The sequence below is a fragment of the Bos javanicus genome, chromosome 3 (genome assembly GCF_032452875.1).
Source record: "Bos javanicus breed banteng chromosome 3, ARS-OSU_banteng_1.0, whole genome shotgun sequence".
Classification (NCBI taxonomy): Eukaryota; Metazoa; Chordata; class Mammalia; order Artiodactyla; family Bovidae; genus Bos; species Bos javanicus.
Window position 1 is genome coordinate 80,564,293 of NC_083870.1, and position 12,877 is coordinate 80,577,169.

General features: G+C 44.1%; 1 pseudogene; it reads left to right on the top strand.

The window, feature by feature from the left end:
* The first annotated feature begins 1,825 nt into the window (after window positions 1–1,825).
* LOC133245209 (eukaryotic translation initiation factor 4E type 2-like) lies at window positions 1,826–12,877 on the top strand (annotated as a pseudogene).

Here is a 12,877-nt window from a genome sequence, read left to right on the forward strand (position 1 = left end):
TTTGTTAAATAGATACATTTGCAGTAGTAACTATAGCTACTGTTAAAGTAAATCAGACATCCTTTTCTTCTACCCTATTGTGCCCCCAAGTTTTATAAAAGAGTGGAGGACAAGCTTTGTCCTTTGATGAATGACTCGCTAACACAAGATGGCTGCTGTTGAAGCCGTTGTGGGCTTCTCATGAGATAGAATTTCAGAGTTGGGAAGGGCCTGGGAGATGTCCTGGCCAGCCTCCCTAGCTCTCCCCTCCAAGACACCAGTTTGTGGACTCAGGTCCTCCTTCACAGGACAACCTGTTCCATTGATGGACAGATGTATTGTCATTGGATGGCCGCATTGTCAGCAAAGTCTTTGTACTGAGCTGAAGTGAACCTCCAGGTAATTTCTCCCCATTGGTCTGCATTCTGCTTTCCAGGGAATGACAGAATAAATGAAATCATCATTTCACACATCAGCCATGCCATTCAGATAGTAGTTTACTTGTACTCCGCCTTAGGTTTCTCTTGTCCCAGTTTCTCAGACCTTTCTCAGAGCATCCTTCTAGCCATTTCCCCATTGCACTTGCTCCCTTTTGGCATGCTCTCTGGCTTTGTTCAGACCCAACTGAATCGTGTTCTCCAGTGCTCCACGTGAGGTGTCGGGATGACGTCTGGTGTTTTCTGGCAGCCGCATCACCCGGTTGACTCATTCACATCCCTGAAGTCTTTGAATATGAACTATTGTTGAACTCAAGTGGGAAGAAAGCATTGCACAGATGGGACTAAGAATTTTATTGGTGATTATGAAAAGTAATTGTGATGTCTGTCGATACTCTCTCCACCGTTTCTCTGACACTTCTGCCACACCTAAGACAGTTATAATAAGAACAACTATTCGTTGCATTTGACTGTGCATAAGACACTGTTCTGGGCTTCCCTAGTGGCTCACTGGTAGCGAAACCGCCTGCCATCGAGGAGACTCGGGTTCCATCCCTGGGTCGGGAAGATCCCATGGAGAAGGAAATGACAGCCCACTCTAATATTCTTACCTGGAAAATCCCACAGACAGAGAAGCCTGGTGAGTTACACAGTCCATGGGGTTGCAAAAGAGCCAGACGCAACTCAATGACTAAACAGCAACAACAAGAAGACATGGTGCTAGTCACTTTGCAGATACTTCCTATTTAACTTTCAAAACAGCCATGGTCATAGGCATTATGAAACTCTGTGTTGCGCTTGACAGAGATTAGGGGAGATTAACATCCTTAGGCTCACATAGCTTGTGATCACATTAGCTCCATTAATTAGCAGAGCATGAATAGGAATCTGTCTGAACCAAATCCCAAACTTGATAAGATACATTTCCAGGAGCTACAAAGAGAGTAGGCTTAGCTAACCAAGGTTCCTAGTTTCTTTCTCTCTGAAAAACATGCGCAGGAAGATATTTTAAAGGGCTTGTGATATCTTCTTCCTGTCTTTTGAAAAAGGAAAAGATCTAAATTATTGTGTTCCTACTCTCTGCCAGCTGTTCCAGATCTGTTTCTTTCAGTCCTTAGGACAATTCTGTGAGGACTGTTATTACTACTGTTTGTAAACAAATATATTTTTAAATTTAGCTGCATCGTGTCTTTGTTGCAGCATGCAGTTGTGGCTGCTCGGGCTTAGTTACTCTGACATGTGGGATCCTAGGTCCCTCAGAAGAGATTGAATCCGCACACTTGCATTGCAAAGCAATTCTTAACCATTGGACCACCAAGGGAGAGCTTGTTGCTACCATTTGACTGGGGAGCAAACAGACTCAGGATAAAGCTTGGTTATTCATACAGCTCCCTGAGCTCTGAGCCAACATGCTTTCTGCCACACTCTGCCACTTCTCAGAGAAGATTTTCAAGTGAGCCCTAACTGCCTCCTTCCCAGAGGGTCTCTCAGTAGACTGCCATCCTCTCTGATGAGCTCCCCTTTCCTGGCCAGCATTTCGAGACTTACTGACTTACCAAATTACTTAAGTGGGAATTGAGGGAAAAAGCCTTACAAATTAGATGAGCTTTCACTCACTATTAAAGGCTGAAGCCTAAGTCATCAGCCAAGACATAGGCTGATCCTGTCTTTGGGCCAAGGATCAGCCCTAGCAGCAAAGTGAGGAGCCAGCTGAAGTTGTTAGAGTTCAGCTTAGATGTGGCCTGTCATGCTTCCTCCTCCAATGATGTTACCCCATACAGAAATCCATAGTTAGTGCAGCCGCTGCTGTCAAGACCTGATCACTTAAGTGATGCTCACTTCAGGCCCATGGACCCAGCAGCCTTCGGATTGAATTAATTTACTTGCCAAATCATAGGTCCAGAAATTTAGGGGCCACTAGTAAGAATCTTGCCAGATCTCATGACTGATCTTTGCAGAGAATCCAAGTGTTCATAAAATGCTTTTTACTTACATTATTCCATTTGTTCTTCCCACCAACCTGGTAACAAAGGCTAGGTAGGGGCTCAATGTTCTGTTTTACAAATAGGAATCAAATTCAGAGAGACTCAGAGCCTGGCTCAGAGCCTCACAATCTTTCGGGCAGAGGCCGAACACTGATCAAGCTGCAAACCTTGCCCTCGCACGCCGTTGCTCCTTCTCTTTTCACTACTCTCTCACTCGGTCTTGTCCATCTCTGCCCTTGCCACTGACCCACTAACTGTGAACAGTCACCGGCTCAGACCAAGCTTCACTAGACCAAGCAGGGCCTGCTCTTTCTCAGGCTTCACTTCCCAAGCCTTCTTGGGTGACTTCCCACAGAACAGATGCGATGCTTTACAGGTGATCATCAGTCTTTGCTGTCACTTGGGAATCCAGTTGAGTCTGCAGCCCTAAGCTGCCACAAATGTTCTTTTTCCCCAAGCAAGTACCTGTGTTTTAATGTCATACTCCCCATTTGAAAAACTTACAGCTTCACTTGGTGTCTTTAGGGTGTACAGTAAACTGAGAAATTGCCCTGGAAGTCAAGGCTTTTCTGTGGGTTGGCTCAGTGAAGATCATCTGACCTGAAGCTCACTCTGCCCTTGACCAGTGGGCAGAGACAGTGGTCTCCACACTACCCAGCTCAGAGTCAAAGCCTGCTGACCATCCACCCACACCCTGTCCTATCTCTAACCTAGCTTCCCTTCTAAAATGTTGTCATTTTGGATACTTTCTATGATTAGATTCGTATTGTATGTAACTTTTTGGAATTGGCTTTTTTCTACAAAGAGGCCTGGCGTGCTGCGATTCATGGGGTCGCAGAGTCAGACATGACTGAGCGACTGATCTGATCTGATCTGATCTGATAATCCCCTGGAGATTCATCCAAATCATGATACAGATTTTTGTTTTTATTTATCACCTAAAGTCCATACATTAAGAATTTTTCAAACTTAAGTTTAATTAATTTTTTGAAAATTCACTTAGATTGTGTGTGTGTGTGTTTAATTAAAATCTGTAGCTGAAGTTACAGTGTATGCCACTTCCTGCTGACTCAGTCCATCCGTGATGGGGATAAAGAGCAGGTCTTGGGCAGAAGGACCACCTTTTCTGTGTGACCCCTGTCGTTCGTGTTATCTGGAAGATCTAAATGGCTGGTTGGCCATTTCCAATATAAAGAAACCGAACCGGGCCCACACCAAACCCCTCCAGGCCCTCTTGTGGACATCCTAGGGGAATCTGTCAATGCCTGTGTGCCATCCGTCAGAAACAAGCAGAGATGCCTTGTGAGGTGACGCCCACGTCACCGGAGGCATTCAGGGTGAGCCAATGGCTGTGTTCTCAGGTGTGGGACTCAGCAGAGGGTACAGTTTGTAGATGATGGGCAAATGTATTTTATTCAACAGAGTAAAACATAAAAAGTCCCTGTTTAGTCATCTGCTCAGAAGGGACTCTGGATTTGAAAGGTCCTTAAGGCTTAACGGGACCCCATCGGGGACAGGGTTTCATAGGGTTTATAAGGAGCAAAATTCAATGGCCAAGAACACCTCTGGCCAACTGTGAAGCCCGATACAAATACTAGCAATTTCACAAAGTTTCTTGATTTTACATGAACTCAGTTTCATCTAAGTAGCATTTAAGCTACGTGCCACTAGAAAGGAAATTTCCCTGTGTGTATGTTATTTTTTAAAAAACTGAGAGACCTCGGTTTGCCATGACTGTGCAGGTTAAACAGGAAAATGAAAACAAACACACACTTGTTTGTGTTTCTGAAAGGGGACAGCAGAGTTCAGTATAGAGCTGGAAACAAAGCCAGCAGCTTCCTGTGAAATGTCTGTGGGCGGGAACTACAGACTCCCACAATAACTTCCAGTTTCTTATGGTAACAGTTACAAAGTGGCCATCAAGTAAGAACAAAGGTCAGTCCAGGCACATCCGGGGTCCTGGGCTTTGAAACCATATCTAAAACTAACATAAATCCTTGAAAGCTTACAAGTTCTTGCTCTTTTGACTCCACATTTGAGATGCAGAGGGGAGCTAAACTACATCTCTGTATATTTAACATTTTTTTTTCCCCCATTTCAACTTTCCCAAAATAAGACCTTTGCTTAGATCAGGCAGAGCCTGAGGAAATGAGAGCATCACCCACCCTGGGATGAGCCCATCCCACTTGAAGACTGTAAGAAGCTTGTTCCACTGGGAAGAGGTCCCGCTCACCTTGGTAGTGAGTAATTCCTGCTGGCCGCCACTGACCCCAGGCTGAAGCGAGGCCTTCAGAAGCACAGAGGGAGATCTGTGTGCTCCTGCGCCTCTCAGCTTCTGGACAGCCCAGCCCTGCCTGGAATCGCCGGGCACTGACATGATGCCTGAGACCAGATTACACATCCTCATTTTTCATGATGAATCCTACCTACTGTTATTTCATTTTGTGAATCTTGATAAGAATAGGAATCATAAGATATATCTTTACATATCTCTCTCCACCCCAGACCCCAAGTCCTGAGTGCCCCTTCACCCCATGCTTCTTTTTTATCCCTGTAATTGCCACATTTTGTTTCATGATTTTCCAGTCAGCTTCACTAAAATGAGCACCTTTCAGGCAGCAACAATATCTTTTTTTCTTGGTCTCCCCTGCCCTGAGCAAAATGCCTTGTCTGTATTACGTGCTTGGTAAATGTTTATTGACTGAACATAGAAGAACCAGAATGCCTAGGAAGGTGGACAGGATCCATAGGAAGGGGAAGACCTTGGAGTCCAGTTTACAAGAGGAACTAGGTAGGGGTGTGTGTGTGTTGGGAGTCTGTGGTAGATGTGCTAATGGACCCTCAAAAATGTCCATGTCTGAATTTCTGGAAGCTGTGAATATGTTACATGGCAAAGGAGAATTAAAAATTGCAGATGGGGTTAAGGTTACTCTCCTGCTGACTTAAAAGTCAGGAGATTATTGTGCATTATCCAGGTGACCAGTGTAATCACAGGGTTCTTATAAGAGGGAGGCAGAACAGTCACAGTCAGAGCAGAAGACAGGACAACAGAAGCAGAGACTGGGGTAATATGGCCACAAGCCAAGGAACGCAGGCAGCCACCCGAAGATGGGAGAAGCAAGGAAGGATTCTCCCCTTGAGCCCCCAGAATGAACGCATCTCTGCCAGCACCTTCATCTTAGCCCTGGAAGGCCCTGAAGACTTCTGAGCTCCAGAACTGTAGGATAACTTACCATCTTATGAAAAAATAAAAATAACCAGAATGAAATTTTTTGGCCAATTCAATATATTTGTATTGTTTTAAGCCCACTGAATTTGTGATAATTTGTTACAGCAGCAGTTGGAAACTAATATAGAGGCTAAGCTTAGTGGAAAGAGCCTAATGAAAGCCATGAACTTGGAAAAGGAAATGGCCATGTGGGAATAGCTTGCAAGCATCCAAAGAGACATTCCCAGCTGAGTCACCATAGATCAAAATATGATCAGAATCAGTTACTAGCTCCATGTGTGCTGCCTCTAGCCTCCCAAGTGATGAATGTCTCCAAGAACTTGGGAAATGCCCTAGTAGAGTTACTATAAAAGGGTCTGTCAGACCTGGGTTTGAGTTCTCTGCCTCCTATAACTGTATGGTCTTCGGCAAGTTATGTCACCTCTCTAAGCTACAGTTTTCTTATCTGCAAACTAGGGATAAATCTGTCTCTTAACTAGAAAGTTGGTGTGAGGATTACATAATACATATAATGTCCTTAACATAATGCCAGTGACATAGTAAACAGAAACTGCTGTTACTGCAAATAGGCATACGATCTTGTTTATAACAAAGGTCTTTGAGGTATCCCTATATTCCTCACTGAGTCATATGCAGAGTCTGTGGTTGGCCTTCCCTGGTGGCTCAGATGGTAAAGAATCTGCCTGCAATGTGGGAGACCTGAGTTCAATCCCTGGGTTGGGATGATCCCCTGGAGAAGAGAATGGCAACCCTCTCCTGTATTCTTGCCTGGAGAACTCCATGGACAGAGGAGCCTGGCGGGTCACAGTGGTCTACAGTCCATGGGGTTCCCAAGAGTCAGACACAGCTGAGCGACTTTCACTTTCAGAGTCTGTGGTGTGTTCTGGGGACAAAAGCCTGAGAACAACAACTAGGATGGCTGAAAGACCCCAAATTGAGTTCTCTTAAAAGAAGGCCCAGACTTCTCTGGTGGTCCAGTGGTTAAAATTCCACGTGCTAATGCAGGGAACGTGGGTTCAGTCCTGGTCTGGGAAGACTGCACCTACTTCCGGGGCAACTAAGCCCGCGTGCCACAACTGCTGAACCTGCACGCCGAGAGCCTGTGCTCAGCAACGGGAGCAGCCACTGCAGTGAGAAGCCCACATGCAGCAGTGAAGACCCAGCACAGCCAAAAATAAATAAACACAATTTAAAAAGAATGGCTAAATGGAGAGGTTTCACATGAAGCTCTTGAAACATTTTCAGGACTGGTTACATGAGTGGACTCCCTTACTCAGAAAATTATTAGGAATTTCAAAATGACAACAACAGAACATTGAAGGAGCACAGGGCCCTGCTCCACAGTTCACATACCCACGATGTGACCTTGAGTATCACCATGTAAAAGTAATATCATGTAAAAGTGATGGCCTCACTGTGAGGCCGTGGTAATGACAGCTGCAAGAAAGTGAACACGTTCAAGGCTTTGGAAGGTGATGACAGTGGGGATCACAATCGGAAAGAAGAAAACAGCACATGGAAACATGATGAGGAGGAAACATCAGAATGGGGCAGAAGTCAGAGCATCAGCAAGAGGAAGGCTGTTGTCCTAGATCTGAGAACATCCCTTGCGGCCCAGCTCCGCTTTCTGGTACTCCAGGAGGATCCCTGGCCATCCCACCCACTCACAAGGCTCTGAACAGAGTATCAATGCCTTTGCCTGTATAGAGCAGTCCTGAAGGTTTTACAGCAGCATGGTAGCTCCCTGGAATCTGACAGGCCACAGTAACTTTCTCAAAGAAGGAGTTAGTCGTATCTGGAGAATGATGCAGATAAAAATGGTGGCAAGTGAATTATTTTGTTATGGAAGGGTATGGCATCCTGTTGCTGGCAGAATCTCATCCTGGCTTTGCTAGGGGACTAGTTCACGGTTGTGGAGGAACTCTGTGGGCGCCTGCACTCTCTGTGTGGTTTCAGAAAGACATTATTTCAATGTAGAATAAGACTGCAAGTGACCTAGCATCCACAGCCCCAAACTGGACATCTGTGTGTTTAAAATGGGTGGGAGTTCTCCAGTCAGTCCTTCCCTTTGCTCACTAAGGGATATCCGTGAGCCTCATGCTCCAACACTTTTGCACTCATTCCTACCCTCCAGCATTGCTGACTTTATAAAGCAGAAAAATGGAAAATGTGACTTTGTAATAGATACACTTTGTCTTTTAATGGGGTTCTGTGGAGGGGAGTTCAGCCTTTTGTTTTGCTCTCTGCCGCCTAGATGCCTCTTGGGCATTCTGTTGTGTTCTTCTCATGCTGTGACATTGTGACCACAAGTTCGAGCCAGAACTGCCACCTGAGGCTTGTCAGTGTTGTGGACGTCTGTGCATCCAGGGAATGCTTTCTGTTGGAGAGTGCTGGGATAGCTCTAAGTGCTCTCTTCTAGCTCTGCCGTGAAATTACTGGGACATTTTGTTAATGTATTTCCCCTCTCCCCCCAAGCCCACCGTTCTAAAATGTGTTTCTGATTTTGTCTAGTTTCTGCTTCTGCCCTCCCTCCCTCCTTCCCTCCTGTGGTGCTCTCGTTCTTCTGAGCCGCAGCTGTACTTAGTACTCCATCCAGGGGCTGCACCAGTTTGACTGAGGCAGTTGGGAAGGATGCTAAACTGGAGCAGAATCTAGTTCGATTTAGGAGTTAGATTATAATGCATGTTCCAAGGGTGGGAACTGGAGCCAAAGACCATGACTGTAATTATTTTCCCAGATGAGCAGGGCCTGTGTGTCCAGACTATTTCTGTGGGTTCTTGCATGCCCCTCTTTGGGGAAGGGAAATGGGTTGTTGCTGGCCTTAACATTTAGTATGGTAAATTCTGTGATCCTGAAAGTGGGACATCTGAAGAGAAGGTGGCCTTGATGAATGGCTTCGTGTGCGTGGCTGTGCCTGACTGTAGTGGCTGGTAAACCTTTCAGTCCCCATCACCTGTTAAACCCAGGATTTAAATACCAGGATGATCCAGGATGCCCAGACAGAAACCTCTTAAAGGTTAATGCAGACATGCTTTTAAAATGACCTTTCATCAGAGCACCTAGAATTCAAATAAGTAATGAATCAGAGTCCTATAGCAACCTGAAGGTAGCTTTTATCTGATTCTTGTGAGTGAGGATTGCAGTTCTTGAGTTAAGTCTTTCTTTAAACCATATCCTTGAAGGCTCGGAGGGTCCTCAGCCACCTGGTCTCAGAGAAAGATATGAGAGTGACAGGCATTTCCTTATTGTGTGTAGATCACTTTCTTCTTACTTTCCAACTTCTGAATACTCTCTAATTATCACTGTTTGTAGAGGGCTCAGACAAATACAGGAGTAACTTTGGCTAAAATAGGAAACACAGTCCACTTCCTGAGGTTTATTTAGATCCCAGGGAGGTCTTCACTTTTATATAAACTGAGATTTACCATGGACATTCCGAAGAGAGCAGAGATTTGTGTGCACGGATGGGTGCACATGTGTAGAATGTTTAATGAGTGAGGGTCTTATCAGACCAAGTGTTTGTGTACATTGTCCTTTTCTTCTTTTTGCCTTTTTTGGTCTCATTTGTTTAAGCTTTTTGAATCTCTTCTTAAAAATTGAAGTATAGTTGATATACAGTGTTGTGTTTATTTCTGCTGTGCAGCAAAGAGATTCAGTTATATATATGTCTGTCTACTCAGTCGTGTCCGACTCTTTATGACCTCATAGACTGTAGCCCACCAGACTCCTCTGTCCATGGAATTTTCCCAGGCAGGAATACTGGAGTGGGTTGTCATTTCCTCCTCCAGAGGATCTTCCCAACCCAAGGATTGAATCTGCATCTCCTGCATTGGCAGGCAGATTCTTTACCACTGAGCCACCTGGGAAGTCCTCATCTTATATATCATGATTTGCATCTTCTAACCCCAATCCATGTCTCCCCCAAGGTTTTTTAATCTCTTATATTTTCTAGAGCTGCTCCTGTTTCCCTTTTCTCTTTGTTATTGAAGTATTTAAAAGTTAACTTTTTCTATCAAAAACTTACTGACTCTATGTTGGCTAGAACAAAGGGTTATATCTCTATTAGGCAGAATCTTACCTGCAGTCTTCACAGAGATACTCCGCCTAGGAGATTTAAATGAGGGGTTAAATAGTCAATATGTTCAAATGACCTATTTTTTCAGACTAGCTTGAAAGGTTTTTTTCCCATTTATTTTAACTCCATGGGCCTCTGATATGATGAGATATGACACAGCTTTGGGTATATCATCACATGTTCTAGAAATCAAGGGAAGAAGGTCACTGGGGGACTGGAAGTAGGTCTCTACTTTGGCTATTTTCCCATGACCCCTTTGCTGGGTTTTTCCATTTGTAGTTGGCCTTCACTTTCCTCCAGGGCTCTTTTCTCTCCAGTTTTCTGTTCATGCGTGTGTGCTTTTTCTCCTGGGACAACAGTTTTCTACCTGGAGAGAAACTTGTGTGGTCCACAGCGCTCCAAGGTGAAATCCAAGTATTTGCCAGTGAAAGGAGAGGGAGCAGGGTCTGCGACGAGAGCTGATTGTACTTTGAGAGGAATTGTCTACTGCAGTGATAGTAGACATGCCAGAGGGTAAAAAAGAAGCAACAGATTTGACCCCAATAGAGACAACTCGAACTAAGGGGAAGAAACTGCAGGCATAACATAAAGGAGAGCTTTGTAATAAGCCAACCAAAGAGAGGAGAAACTTTGGCACCTCTGTCCCCAGAAGTGTTCAGGCAGAAGGTAAGCAACCACTAAGCTGGAGAGCAGACGACTCCTCATCACAGCAGGTGCTCAGATTCTGGAGAAATGAAGAGTTGTGCTAAATGCCTAAAATTATTTCTACTTCTGATACCTGGTGTATGGTGGTTGCTCAGTCGTGTCCTACTCTTAGAGACCCCGTGGACTGTAGACTGCCAAGCTCCTCTGTCCATGGAATTCTCCAGGCAAGAATACTGGAGTGGGCAGCCATTCCCTTCTCCAGGGGAACTTCTGACCCAGGGATGGAACCTGGGTCTCCTGCATTGCAGGCAGATTCTTTACTGTTTGAGCCACCAGAGAAGCCACCAAATTTTTAAATAATGTATTTATTTTGTATTATGGTTGTGCTGTATCTTCATTGCTGCCCACAGGCTTTCTCTAGTTGTGGCGCCTGGACTTCGCATTCCCGTGGCTTCTCATGTTGTGAAGCACAGGCCCAGCCACATGCGCCTCAGTAGTGCAGCTCAAGGGCTCTCAAGCACAGGCTCAGCAGCTGCGGCACGCAGGCTTAGTTGTTCTGTGGCATGTTGCTGTATGACATGTGGAACCTCCCAGACCAGGGTGTGGTAGCTCAAGGGCTCTCGAGCACAGGCTCAACAGCTGCGGCACGCAGGCTTAGTTGTTCTGTGGCATGTTGCTGAATGACATGTGGAATCTCCCAGACCAGGGGTTGAGCCTGTGTCCCCTGCATTGGCAAGTGGATTTTTATTCACTCCATCACCAGAGAAGTCCTCTAGCAAATATTTTAAGAAAGTAGGTTTTTAAGAGCCCTCAAGCTTTTCTCAAAAATTTAATGCAATTTTTGAACAATATAGAACACACATACACACTCACACACACATACTGTTCTTTCCTGCATTCACAGCTTTTCACATGTTTTGTTGTTGTTATTCAGTCGCTAAGGTTGTGTCTGACTGTTTGCAACCCCATGGACTGCAACATGCCAGGCTTCCCTGTCTTCACTGTCTCGGAGTTTGCTCAGGTTCATGTCCATTGAGTTGGTAATGCTATCTAGCCATCTCATCCTCACATATTTTCCCTATTGTGATTATTTTGCTTAGATGCAGTTTTTCTGTCTATGCATTTTCATGATTATATAATATTTCACTGAATGGACATAGTATAATTTATTATTTCCTAGTTATTGGGTGGCTTTGTTTTTTGCAATGTTTAATTATTATAAAGAACTATGCTCTAGATTTTTTGCATATGCACCTTCTCTTCCCTCTTGAAATACTCTATTAGAATAATTAGAGCTCATTAGATTGCAAATTATACAGCTCATTGGAGCAGCCTAAATAAAAGAGGTTTGTTGATAATCACAGAGCAATCACAAAGATACAAAGCACAAGACACACATAGGAACTGGAAAGGGGTGTCCAGCACACCCCATCTCCCCTCCCTGGGCTCTTGTTTTCTTTAGATTGTCTTTCCTTTTGCCTATTCCTGGTTTCCTGTTCCCTTATAACTGGTTCATGTGAGCCTTTGACATGCCTTGGAGCCAAAGACCTCAGGTTTTTATCAAATGAGTCCAGAGCCAACCACTATCTGATCAGAATTTCAGTATCTCTTATGTCAGATTCCCAAGCAAGAGTCTGCTAAGCCACGGGCCTCAGACTTTGTGACCCGAGCTCTCCTCTGATTGGTGGAGGAAAAAAGGCTTGGTAGTGGTGGCAGGGTTCTGGAGTCTGTCCAGATTCAAATAGAGCTCTACCACTTACTAGCCATGTAGATGTGTGTTAGTTTCTTGGCTTTTCTGTGTCTCTGTTTGCTTCTCTGTAAAATGTGGATAGCTCTGCCACTTACTGCATGATGTTATTATGAGGATAAAATAAAACAATCCTTGTCAAGGATTTAAGAAAGGTCCTAAGTCCTCAATATGTGTTAGCTCTTAGTTGTTTTTTAAAAAATTTTGTTTTGTGGAAAAATATACATCACATAAAATTTACCATTTTACATTTTAAATGTACAATTTTACATTTTAAATGTACCAAATTCAGTGGCATTAACTACATGCACATTTTTTTTTAAGAAGAGGAATCCAGATGGGAAAAGAAGTAATAGAACTGTATTTGCAGCTGACATGATACTATACATGAAAAACCTTAAAGATACGATCAGAAAATTACTAGAGCTAATCAATTAATTTAGTAAAGTTGTAGGATACAAAATCAATACACAGAAATCCCTTGCATTCCTATACACTAATAATGAAAAATAAGAAAGAGAAATTAAAGAAACAATCTCATCCACCACTGTAGCAAAAAGAATAAAACACCTAGAATAAACCTACGAGGAGACAAAAGTACATACACACTTTTTTTGGCAGTGCCACTTGGCTTGTGGGATCTTAATTCCCAACCAGAGATCAAATTGGGATCCAGGCAGTGAGAGCATAGCGTCTAACCACTGGACCACCAGGGAATTCCTGAGTACATACAGATGTTTGAATGTACATACGTATTACCACTATCCATCCCTAGAACTT